The sequence below is a fragment of the Astatotilapia calliptera genome, chromosome 22 (genome assembly GCF_900246225.1).
Source record: "Astatotilapia calliptera chromosome 22, fAstCal1.2, whole genome shotgun sequence".
Lineage (NCBI taxonomy): Eukaryota > Metazoa > Chordata > Actinopteri > Cichliformes > Cichlidae > Astatotilapia > Astatotilapia calliptera.
In genome coordinates, this window is record NC_039322.1 from 14,534,420 (window position 1) to 14,547,631 (window position 13,212).

Consider the following 13,212-nt stretch of genomic DNA (forward strand, 5'->3'; position numbering starts at 1 on the left):
ATTATCATTTCTAGCCACAGATTCTTTTCTGAAATTTGACACTCAGGTTAATAATCCCTCTATCAAAGCTGCGGCTCGATGAATTTACAGATGAAGGAAGTAAACAAGTTTCAGTCACAAGTTCATTCATCCATGTAAATATGTAAGATCGTTATTTTGAAAAAGGAAAAATCTTTTCAAGCATTTTTATCACTGCGCAAATGTGGATAAAGTTCTTTTTAAGCAAAAATATAAACTTTTAGAAACTCTTGGAACACAGAAAATTTGGTGTAATATTTTGCTTAGAAGATCAGATTCGAGTGTTAAGTTGAAAAACAATATTTTATCCAAAATGTAGAAGATGAAAAAAGAGATGTGCTATGACTTGTGTAACAAATCAAATATAAGACATTGAAATTGCTCTTTGTATCATTTCCAGCCACTAATGTAAGATTGCTATTTCTAAAACATCAATTAGTAACTGATATTAGTATTCATTACAAAATCAGTGAAAGATCTTACAACCAGGACGCTCTTCAAACATTCAAATACCCAATAACGAAAAAACGGATAAATAAATTAGCAGCATTTGTTTAATTCATTTTTTGAGGTCTTTAACAAATAAAAATAAAACATGACCTGATGTCAGCCTTAAGTTTGATTATAGAATAATAATTTGTCATATAGCTGTGAATGAAGCTGCCTTGCAAAAGAGAAATCAAACCCAGATTTGCACTCCTCACAGCTAGCAGTACACACCAACGTCCAGTCTTTGACAGACAACAACTGAACATCTTGTTGGAGCACTTTGTTGCCACCTCATTTTCTTCACCTGACGTTAACGAGCGTAATTGTTAATATTCACGTGCAGGGTTTTATAATGTTGATTTCTTGATAAATGAGTCGATTGCAAAGAATTAACTTGTCAGTTTCTCCTGGGACCTGTGACTAAAACTAACACTGCAGTCTCTTTAATTGGTGTGTGTCTGTCTTTTCAGTGTGTTCTCAGTATAGGACAGTGCTGCTGTGTTGCAAGAAAGCATGTTTCCGAGGCAAGCAATTAGATAGAAAGTGACAGCATGAAAGTATGATGATTACTGTTACACAAAAGGCACATTTATCCAATAGAGAGAATAACTGGGATAGATGATTTTTTTTCCCCCTACCAGTGCCGTTATTTTGGTCACTTCACTTTATTCGCTTAGCTAATCCTCTCTGACGACTTTCAGTCTTAGACTGCCTCAGCTGTCTCTTTTATTTCCCCTGCCTCAAATATTTTATCTGATACCCATCTATGGTGTCTGAGGTTTCATTACAAGTGTAATACGTCTTGACAATTCTCTGAATAAAGTGTATTTTTTTCCCTCTCCTCCATCCTTTCCTTGAGGAACGGAGTCGGTACTCTTACCTTAATATTAACTTAATGTTTAATGCAATCAAATCAGCGATGAATATTTTCATTGTGCCTCATCAGTACATAATTATTCCTGTTTAAGATGTTTGACCTGCTGCCGCATATCGTTACATGAATGTTTCCACCAACACCTGAAATTATTTTATAATTCATGCAGTGTTCACGCAAGAAGGTTAATTAACACGAACCACAAGTGCCAGAGTTGCCAAAACACAATGCAGTTGACTACCAAAGGGTGGTGCTAACCACAAACTAAATTAATCTACACAATTTGAAAGTTAAGATTAAGACACACTTGATACATAGTAACAATAAAATATATATTTACTCCCCTTTATGCCCTTGTTATACGTATTGTCTGATAATGACGTACATGGGCTGGCAACACAGTTTTACAAATACACACATATGTATAGACATAAGTATGAGAACACACTCTTTCTTACTCACTCCACACATATTGACCAGTCTGGGGGGTCAATGACTGTGCAGATGACAACTGAGTTGTTATTAATGGCCACTGCGTTCCAATACCTCCGTGTCTGTGCTGGGAAAATAGTCTGTAGCCTGCCCGCACTCTTCCCCCACACTGGGCTCCAACTGTCTGGCTCCACTGTGTAAAAAGATCCAGGCTTGTGTCTCTTCTTTATCCTCTCCTAACCTCTTAAGACCAAGGAGAAAGAGAGGAAATCAATAATAAAAAAGCTTCTGTAAGTTTCCAACTAGTTGTTACAGAAATGCATTTACAATAAAATGCATTTATCAATTATTCTTTATCTTCAGGTGAAAAGTGCATTTAAGAGGAATCGCATGATTAAGTTACATGCACAATTATTTTCAGGGGGACACTTTAAAACACTTTACATTAACTCATTCCAGGGTCCTGATATGACACGCTTTTCTGGGACACTAAGCAAATTTACTTTCATTGTGATTTTTCTTTAAACTCAAGATATCTGCTGTGAGGATGGGAGGAAAAAGTATATTTTCCCCAATTACTCCCAGTTCAGTAACTTCCATGTTTGGACTAGGATTTTTCTACACAAGAGCTGGAAACCTAGTAAATGAATTCAACTAAAGCAAACTATAGCAGAAGAAATCAGGGCAGCATCTGATTGTGTGTCCTGGATAGAAGACGGAGTGTTGAAGTAGCGGAGGAGGAGGAGGGCCTGCAGCTTCTCACACAGTCCGCTTATTGGAGAGCTGTCATGTGTGGCAAAACTCCAACCAGCCATTTTATTCTCTCAGTACTCACAGTACAGCCTCCTTTTCCCTCTTATATCCTGTGGCAATAACCCCTTCATCCGATGATCTGTAACCATTATGCTGTTTTCCTGCGTTTTCCATCTTCTCCTGACTTTTAGGTTGTCTGTGGCCCTGTCACCACCCTGCCTGCCACCCAAGTAGATCTTCGACCTACTTGATTTCTCTCTTTTTCTTGACTGGATTAGACTTTGATTGGATTTACCTCCTCTTTGCACTTGTTTATTTGATAATATGAACAAATGTACAAAGCAAAGAGACAGGCATTGTTTCCAAATTCGGAAAACTTGATTTTTCATTCTTTTTTTTCTTATCCTGTTTTTTTCCCCCTAAAACTGAAATTCATTTGCTGTTTCCACACTATTGGCAGACACATCTTTTGGCTTCAGGAAAATCACATGAAACATTTCTTCATTATTATCTGACATTTTAAGAAGGAAATTTATGAATCAATTAATCTGACTGAAAGAAAATGACTGGAAGATTAACTGATAAAGGGGGAAAATGTTACCAGTTGTTTTAAGCCCATTTTTATAAACATATAAAACACAATATCAGAGATTTTAACACTCCAGAAACCTCGACTGATATATTACATTTTTTTTCGTTCATACACACATGCACTCAGAATTATACTTAAGTTACAATGCATCTGCTTCTTTGATACAGTATATATCAAATTTGGGGGATGGTAGCCTTTGTTAACCCTCTTGTTCTTTGACTATCCTTCACAGACACTGAATTTATAGTGATCACAATGATGATCCATTTCGTTTCTCCTTTTTGGCTAACTGGTGTTCCCCCCTTGTCAGATCCTCTTTTCCTCCTTTACATCCTGCTCTCACCCCCTTTATTTCTCACTCCATCAGGGTTTATTCTTCCTGACCCTTGTCCTGTTTCCATTTCCCCTTACTCTCTCAATCCTCCATCCTCCTCACTCCCGCTCTCTTTCACCCCCTCTGTCTGTCTCTCTCCGTCTCTGGATGGGTTCCGGCTGCTGAGCTGGTGGGGCTGGTGGCCGGTGTGACGGCTCGGCTGTCTGGTGTCGCGTGCGATCAGGGCGGACGTCGCGCGGCGAGGACGATCGGAGCTGAGCGCCTCCGCCTCACCGCGGGTCACCTTTCACGGGCAATTAGTGTCGGAGCAGAGGCGTGCTTGCCGCTTGTCGGCCCTGCTTATTGTGAAGATCAACGGCAATCAGTCTCCACACTCCACTCTGCTCTCGTTGCCTCGCTCCTTTCACATTTCTGCCTCCAACCCCTCACTCTCTCTTCCCCTTGTCTTTCTTTGTTGCCGCTCTATCTTTCTGAGTTTTCCCCTGATGTGCTTTTGCAGCTCTCCAGCTAATGGCTGCTGTCTGGCAATATGTTATCCGACTGTTCAGCTCCCTCTTCATTACAGAGCTTTTACTTATTTGCCCTTTGTGTTAAAAATTATATAACGCTATGAAGACACTCCACAGCCGAATGCTCATCTCCCCCTCGCTGCTGTTCTTTTTTCTCCAGTGCTGACTTTGCAAGAATTACTGAGAATTTCTTGATGTTTAACTGGGAAGTAATAAATCTAAGACGAAGGTTTGTTTTCACTGAGTGATCAGGTCAGCATAGCATAGACTGTATAGTGAAGCTAGTGTGGAAGTGACTTAAATCTGCACTCTTTCCAATGGCCATTAGGGGGCTACTTGTTTAGTCAGGGTTAACAACCCACTGACTTGGATGATGACCTCAGTAAACACTTTTTTTGGATGCATTAACAGTCTCAATGTCTACTTTGACATTTTCCTAAATAAAAAAAAAAGATATTTATGTTGTAAACTATAGATTGGAGTCTATGCTATGCTAAGCTGGTGTGCCAGGGGTGGCTGTAGCTCAGGAATTAAGTGGGTTGTCTTCTAATCAGAAAGTGGTTCAACTGCTGGCTCCTTCAGCCTGTATGTCACATTCTTGGGGAAAATACTAAACCTACAGTGGGATTGTGTAAATGTTAGGTTAAAAGTGATTAGGTATAGAAAAAAAAAGTTAATTTTTAAAAGGAAACTTGTGGTTTGTAGTATTGAGATTCTTTGATTTATTTAAAGAGATCACACGTATGTATGAGATGTATTTCATAAGATGTCATTATTTCAAAATAAGAGGGTTGAACCTTAAAAGACAACAACTGATTTGTTTATATCATTCTTTATTTAAAAAAGAAAAAAGAAAAAAAGTACCATCAGGGATCTACAAAGTGGTGTGAACTGGGTCACCTGAGATCGACTGCTTGTATCTCCACCCGCTTACCTGGGGGAGATCTTGGTATTATCCTCATTTAAATAAAAGTTCTCAGTGAGGAAACACCAGCTCGTCACTTTTGTGATCATTTCCCCCCTTCAGGTGTTACAGTGTTTGATGTCACTAAGAAGTGTTGTAGGGAAAAAAGAGGATGTTAATACTATTCTGCGTGTTAAAATAATGTGCATAAGCTGGAAAGCTTTGCAGTGTGTGTGGTCGCGTGTGTGTGTGTGTGTGTGTGTGTGTGTGTGAGCAAAGTGCAGCCAGTTGTCTATGGTAGTGCCATAGTGGAGTCCTGCTGCCGTTTTGTGTATTTTCATGTGTGCAAACATAAACTAATTGCACAGAGTTAATTGCAGATTGTGTATATTTTTAAAAATATTTCATTCCTGTAAAAATTCTCAGTGTCGAAACACCAACTCACCACTTTTGTGATTATTTCTCCCCTTCAGGGGTGTAACACTTGGAGTGCTCACACTGAGTAGGAAAGCACTACCGGTCCATTTGACATTTACATAGTGACTAAGTATGAGTGTGCAGTGTTCCTCCATTTCTAAGTAAGTAAGAAACACCCTTGCTCATTATGTCCAGTGATATGATGAATACGGTCCCAGCACTATGTGTCATACCTGTGAAGGATCATTAACAGTTTCTATAAAATATTGTGCTTATCCTCATTTAAACAAATTGACTATACGATCCATTTAAAAATGCACGATGATGTTATTTTTCAATGTATAATAAGGTATTACAACTAATATTTACAATGCACAGTTCTATCACTTTAGCACTTTTTGCACACAAATAACTGATAATGTTTGCTGCTTATATCTCTTATTAATGAGATGGTTGTTTTATTAGCCATACCTCAATGATAACTTAACAGATGGCTAATGTTTATATTGGGCAGTTGCTAATAGTTAAATGGCTAACATTAACCTGTGGCAATTTAATATTAATACTTAAGTTTTGCTGAAAGAAGAGCTTTGTATGAAAATAGTTGCATTAGGCTTTTAACCTCCTAAGACTCAAAGTCTTTCATGGCATGTATTTTCAATTTCTCTTTGCTATTTGGGCTGATTGGGACCTGATAAATGTAAAAACAAAGAATCACCTGATTTGGGTTTTTTTTTTTTACCTGATTTTGTTCCTGAGAAAACTGAGATCCACATGTGAGGACATTCTCTTTCAATTTTGATAGAACAGTGGCAGTATAATGTCCCCGTAAGTAGATATCAGGCCCTCTAGAGCAAAATTTAGTATTTTGGTCTAGACAACCTAAAACGTGATGTCCACATATGTGGACGCCAGGTCCGAGGAGGTTAAAGTACGTTTTCAAAAAAAAAATTCTTGTGTCTTCTTTTTCATATTAGATGGTGTTTTTTCCTAATATTTAGTCTGATCATAAGCAAAGAATGCGCTAAGTTTTACAGAATGTTTGCTGTCGTGTTTACAAAAATACATAGTCCGGTAGCAACTGTAACTAATTACATTTTTTCTTAATTGTTATTATGTTTATTGTGTCTCCAGGTATAACAATAAAATTGTAAAGAGATTGCATTCATTGTTGACTGGCTTGTGTTGATGAGCATGTTTTGTCTTTTGTTGGTTTGCTGTACTGTGGACTAGCATGTCATGACCATCCATCTGTATGTTACCGCTGTGGGTCACAGCACCTTTCATCCTAATATTTCAACAATGATGCTGTGCTTTACAAAAGGTTTGAAATTAGTTGCCTTCTAATGACTCCAACCAGTCCTTAAATTTTATTTGATATATTGATTTTCATTGATTTATTTAAATCATGCCGGTTGCTTGTTGCATGGATGCGACTCAACAGTATTAGTATTTGTCTGTTCTTGATTGCTGTCAGTTCTCCTCTGTCAGTATGTCGAACTCAACCCAGGATTTAAAAGTGACACAAAATGTTTTTCATAGTGGGGTCTTTGGGAAAAGCTTCAGAGCACTACTACTACAAGAAAGAACAGTCACAGCTCAGCGGGTGTCGCAGGAGTCTGTTGTGTGCAAATGCATGCAGAGCTATCAGCAAAAGTAAATGTGATTCTTAATATACATTGTGTCCTCCATACATACATTATTCTGTGAATTTATAGTGCGTACGCTGTAACATTTCTGTCTATTGAAACGCCCACTTTCTCACATTCAGCTATGAACACAGCAGAGAAAGAAATCAAGCAAAAAGGGCAGTCTCATTTGCATATTAGGGCTTCATTAGATAAAGCTAAGGACAGCAAAGAGTGCATCTTGAGTCGCAGTGATGAATAGCTGCTGCATCACAAAGTCGCCTCAAAGTAGTCTCATCGTAACCCTCATTTGCATCAGTGCCATTTTATTTATATATATATATATATTTAAATATATATTTATTAAGTCTCTTAATGGTGGACACTTATTGTTATTCCAGTGTCCTCATGAGGGACCTCTGCTAGTCTTCTGCAATTTAAATAGTCTACATCTGACGGTGTTAGTGAGGCTGTGAAGGAGAGAAAAAAGTTGTGATGAGTACAACCAAAAACTTTAATGTGAAGAAAAGGTGTTAATTGCAAGTTGATTAAATGAAGAGCCGATACTGCATAAAGTAGAAGTCTGCTTTTCATCACAAGAGATAAAAGGTTTTCCTCTTTTGTTTCATATACTTACACGAGGCTTGGGATAGCAGGAGTTTTAGGAATCTCAAATGAATGATATAAGGATTAAGGTGAGCACACTACACAGTATGTGGTATTAATTGAATTTCAATCTCATTCATAACTTTTGCCTTCCCGCAATTAAATTAATGTGATCAACTGATATTGAAAATGCATGTTAGCCAATAAAACACAAAACAAAAGCAAATGAAGGGCTCCTAAAATCACCGCTTCTGCATGCACTGATCACAGCGGTCCCTGCCATGCAGGTTTAAGTTTGCTGGATGTAGTCTGGATCAGTAACACCGTGTTAAAAATCAAATGTCTGACACTGCAGAAGGTGAAGAGCTTGTTAATAGAAGTCGATTATCATCTGTTGTTTTGAAATAGAGTCAAACACAATTGTGTCTACAATGCAGAGCATCTTCACTAACTCGTTCAACCACCAGGAAACACATCACAAATGGAAGTGTAATGAAAACTACGAAAATAATGCAATGGTTCCTCATGTGAATTATCAAATATCAACTTAAAAATCAGCCTGTACAGTGCGTCAGTGTGTCCCTCAAACGCACACACACCGTAATCACCAACACAGTTGCATTTGGCCAAAGAGAACTATCCAATAAACACAGTGTGTAGTGAAGACCCCCGAAAAGCTCAGCATACTGGACAAACATCCTTCACACAGTTATTTTTCCAAGGTGCCAATACCTGCACTGTGTATGCAAAATGACACAAATTATAGCGGGATCTCACAGCTATGGAGTATTTTGTTACAAGGTCACATCTTTCATGCATGCACATGCAATGCAGTGAAAAACCATATTTTGCTTCTATCAATGCAATAAATAATCATGATCTCAAAACTGATCAAAACAATCGTCATGCTCAGCCTTTACAAATGTAATGTGGTAGAAAAAATATTGATATCTCATTATAGAAAATTAAGTCTAAAATAATACACTCGTCCAAAATGTCAATAATTTTTTAAACATAAAGTTCAAAGCTCTCTAAATGAGTTCCCCAGCCGCTTTGTCTCTACTACTTTTACTCTACTATAGCTCCTCATGGTGGTGCTTATCAGATGAATGGAGGTTAAATAACCTGAAGTACACGAATTTCGGAAGTTGGGACTCACTGTGCGGGGGGGCGGGCAATGTCATTGACAGCCTGATGGCAACATTAAGTAAGGATCCTATAGTTGTTATTGATTACAAACCAAAGACTGGATGCTGTCGGCTGTGCTTTGTCTGTTGTTGACTCTGCAAAGCTCGAGATGCTGTGATATTATATCCTATTATAAAAAGGCTCAAAACAACTAACCTACTTCTAATCAAAGCACACAAAGAACCGGTCCACGAGACGCACAAGTCCAATGTAAGCACTGTTGGATGAGCGATATCAGTATAGACAGTGCCCTGTTAAATGATTAAATTAATTTGCTACAGCTCAAAACAAGAACAGGCCAGTGACAGTTGCTGCTGAAACTGGCAAAATGGTGACCTGCTAAACCTTTGCAGTTTTGGACCGCAATACATGTTAAATCACAGAATTCAAAATATAAGTCAAAGCTATACAATTACGCCTTTAGTAGTCACATTCCTCGGTGAGGCCTAATTAAACCTGATTGAGTTATTCACTCTGTAATCATCAGAGGAGCCTCAATTACCACCTCGAAACCCAACCTCTTCTCTGACTCTTTGATGAGAAAACTATTTGCTAAATAGCGAGCACCAGAGAAAGCTTCGACATCATCATAAAGGTGAAATATATCAAAGTCTGCCTCTTTCACAGGTGATCAGTGTTGATGGTAAATAATCCACATTGGGGATTTTTTTTGTTTAAAAAATTCATTTGCTCTCCAGGAAAAAATAAACAGTAAACATACTAAATAAATAATTTTTTTTTCCTTTTCCATTCCTCACAGCTCTGTTAGCCCCTCTCTTTTATATATATATATATATATTTTTTTTTATAAATGGACCCATGGGCAGTTGCATCTCCCAGACCTCATGCCATGCTGCTTTTGAACGCAAACCTGTGCGGATGGGCCTCGAACAGCTGTTTCATCTAGTCATCCAGGGCCTGACGAGATTTGACTGGTCCAGTCCCAAGTGAGTCCTGCATCTCAGCGGCTAGCCATCACCCTCCATAAACACACCGAGCCCAAACAACGTCAGATGTTGGCTTGCATTTAAACGATGGTCGTTCTGTGAAGGGAGGCGGGTGGCAACTGAGGGAGAAATAAACAAACTCAAAAAAAAACTCAAGAGCTCATGAAGTGAAGCTAAAAAAAAAAAAATCTCAAGAGACTTCGTTTTTCCCTTTTTAAAAATCAGATTGCCGGTGATAGGTTAAACTGAATTTGCAGACACACTGATGCCGTATCACTCTCTTCTCTTTCTGCATTTACGGGTAGACTTTTTTTCTTCCAGCCTTTATTGTTTGATTTAGCAGAGGAAATCTGTTGGGTGCAAATATTTATTATTTAGTACTAATGCATGCTGAACATTAGATGACATAGACTGACATTTGGCTTGATCCCATTATTGGCTTCATCCCGTGGTCACATATGCAGCCATGGTTAAAGGAAAGCATACCATCTTGGAATTCTAAGAGTCTGCTTATCAGAATATAAGCAAAAAATACATCTAATCCTTACCAGATTTTATTAGGCAAATATAACATGAGATGAAAAACAGCGTGTGTTGTTGTGGAGGAACACCCTTCTTCAGAACATTGCTTCCATTGATTGAGGTTTGCAGGCATTTGTTCATGCACAGCTCTCTTAAGGTCCTGCTTGTTCCTACTTGTCATTACAACACCTTGATTCTTAATTCTTTCATTCATTCTGCATGAGACGAGTTTATAGCTGATATAATAATTGCAAGGTGCTCAGATCCCGTTGCTGCAAAACAAGCCTAGTCATCACCCCTCCACCACTGTGTTTGACAGTTCGTCTGAGGTGTTTGTGCTAATTTGCTGAGTTTTGTTTTCTCCAAACACGGTGCTCTGTGGACATTGTTCCAGAAGTCTTGGGGTTTGCTCAGATGCAACGCTGCAAAACTAAGCTGTACTGCCAGGTTTATCTTTTTCTAATTCTACTAATAATGTTGAAACTTTTGCATTTTAACATTTAACATGCTAACTGAAGGCTGTAGAGTCTGAGGTGTAGCTGAGGGTTCGTTTATTACTTTAATTCATCTTCATGGATTTCTTCAGCATTTTCTTAGTGTTTTGATTCTTTAGTTCTCGAGTTTCGGCTTCTATTTGTATTAGAGTTTATTTGATCCTTCAGCTTCTCCCTGCATCTCTTTGCCCTGGGTTAAATTCACTTGTGTTTTGTTTCTACTTATCCCTTCTTTTACTTTCTCTCGCATGCATTTCCTGCAGTTTTACTTCCTGGCTGTTGTTGTTTACCTTCTTAATGTTGTATAATGACGACTTTAACAGCGCTCGCTTCAAGTTTTCTACACTTTCACTGCATTTTGGCTGATTTGCCCTTTAAATAATTAATAACACAGTGTAAAATTTCATGTTTTATTATTCGTCTAAGGATGTATTTACCTAGTTGTAAGTCCTGCTAAGGACCAGATTATTTTTTTATTGCATTCTGATATCTAAACGTTAAAGTTTAAAGATTGTGTACTTTCTTTTTACCAGTTTCTTTCTTTATTGTATTGTAGTATTGTACTGTAAGTTCATATACTGAGAAACAGTTCATAGCTGAAGTAACCAAAGGTCTGTTTTGTGTTTTTGCCTTATTCACTTAACAGAATATCAAAGGCATAATTTTATTGATGTAAACAGACCAAAATGAGCATAAATGCATTACTATAAAACAATCCTGCTGAATAAAACACTACGAAAGGCTATTTTAGGCAGAATTGCCAAAAGAGCATTTAGGTTGTCTTACTCTACTTCTAAGATAAAAGACAATGGCTGGTTGGCTTAGAAGCAGTCAGATTGAAACTGTTGCTGCAGTTACATTGACAGCCGTGTTTCTCCTCTAACACATGGAATATAATGGTGGCCATTCATTTTGCACCTCTTTTTTATTTTCAAAGGAGAGCACATAGTTGGTTGAACAAGTAAGTAATACCAATACCGGTCTTACTACAAGGACAGTAAAGCACTGCCTTAACACTACCATTCAGCTTTTATTTCAGTACAGCAATACTTAAGGGTGAAGCTAAGCCCGCTTTCGGGACTACCGTGCTCTAAATCTTGAACGCCGGCCTTTTTTGAAAGGAGGGGTAAAAAGCAAATTCCCAAGAGCTTGCAAGAAGGAGTTTAATTTCTATTCCCAGGCGCTGATTTATGTGATTTTTGAGGAAGTTTTGCTAAGCAGGCTAATGAGAAGCACAGTGCTGTTGAATGATTTAGTAGGGAGATGGAGCACATACTGAGAGAAAGTCTAGAGACGAATTCTCTTTTTATTCCCTAATTGGTGAGAGGAGGAAGGAGGTAGTTTTGCAATAAGAAAATGACAATTAATAGTGTGTTGCTCACTGTACTGGTGCTGCATGCTTCACAATTAGACAAAAAAAATGCAGCAGGGAATCATAACATGTCTTTTTAATGGTCTCAAGGATAAAATGTTTATTTTTAAAGAGATAAGAAACCTTTATTGTCCTCTTCTGACAGGGGTATTCTAAATGGGTACAAGAATTTCATGTTTTGAATAAGACGAAATGCACTATAATACTGTTGTTTTGTATCGTATCAGCACCAATAAGTGGATGTGCTGCTATCAGTAACGTGGAACTGAAGACATCTACAGCACTGGAGGGCTGTTGCACTTTACATTTGGTAAAACCTCATATTTACCTCTTATAAATTAATATTTAAGGAGAGCTTGTAGATTTTTACGAGTCTATTTGAACATTTTTTGCCATGGTCATCTCGATGAATGTCAGTAAGGCATAGAGGACACAGGTGTTTAATTTAAAAAATGGGATTTTATTGACCCAAAAATATTAAAGATAATTAACAAAGCCAAAAACTTAAATAGGCAGACCATTAAAAGACGTCAACTCAAGTATCAACTAACAAAACCTCAAACAAACAGAAGACAAACTGACCTGCTGAAATGACACATGAGGAAACGTAAATACTGGTTTAGCTAAACCATATGACACACAAGGGGAAAACATAACGGCTGCCATATAAGCAACTAACACAAAACAGTTAACTCCAAACACCCACCCAGGCAATGAAGCATGTGGTTCAGTCCAATGAGGCTGTCAGCAGTACTTCAGATCCACAAGCCCTTTGCCAACCAGGAAGTAGAAGTCAAACCCCAGGTAACTCAAACAAAGAAAGATGTATTTATATAACATAAAAGAGGATTTTGGCCTTGCAATGTTGATATGTGTGCACTCCCTATAAACACTCTAAAGTGTGATTAGACAATAGGTAAAATATATTTAAAGTAGTGAAGCAAACTAGTGGTGAGGTGTGGAGCTTAGCATGTGTGGCTTGCCATCTCAGTGAAATAGAAACATTGCTCTATCAAGAACTAGCTGGTTTGAAAGTAAATGGATTGCAGCTGGTTGAGGATGGATGCACACCCTCACATTTGGCTTTTACCTGTGTTTCAGTTCTTTGTAACGCAGGTTTTTGACTGTGAATA

The 13,212-nt window shown here is 38.0% G+C and overlaps 1 protein-coding gene across 2 annotated transcripts in view; it reads left to right on the forward strand.

Moving 5' to 3' along the window:
- LOC113014246 (teashirt homolog 1-like) overlaps positions 1–13,212 on the forward strand; it is a 170,583-nt gene that overhangs the window by 16,697 nt on the left and 140,674 nt on the right. Inside the window, exon 1 of one of the 2 annotated variants that reach the window (XM_026155648.1) lies at positions 12,729–12,883. The exons of the other annotated variant lie outside the window; for it this stretch is intronic. The gene's annotated coding sequence lies outside the window, so the exon portion shown is untranslated. Of the gene's footprint in view, positions 1–12,728; positions 12,884–13,212 lie in introns of those variants that run through there. 2 annotated transcript variants of the gene reach the window in all.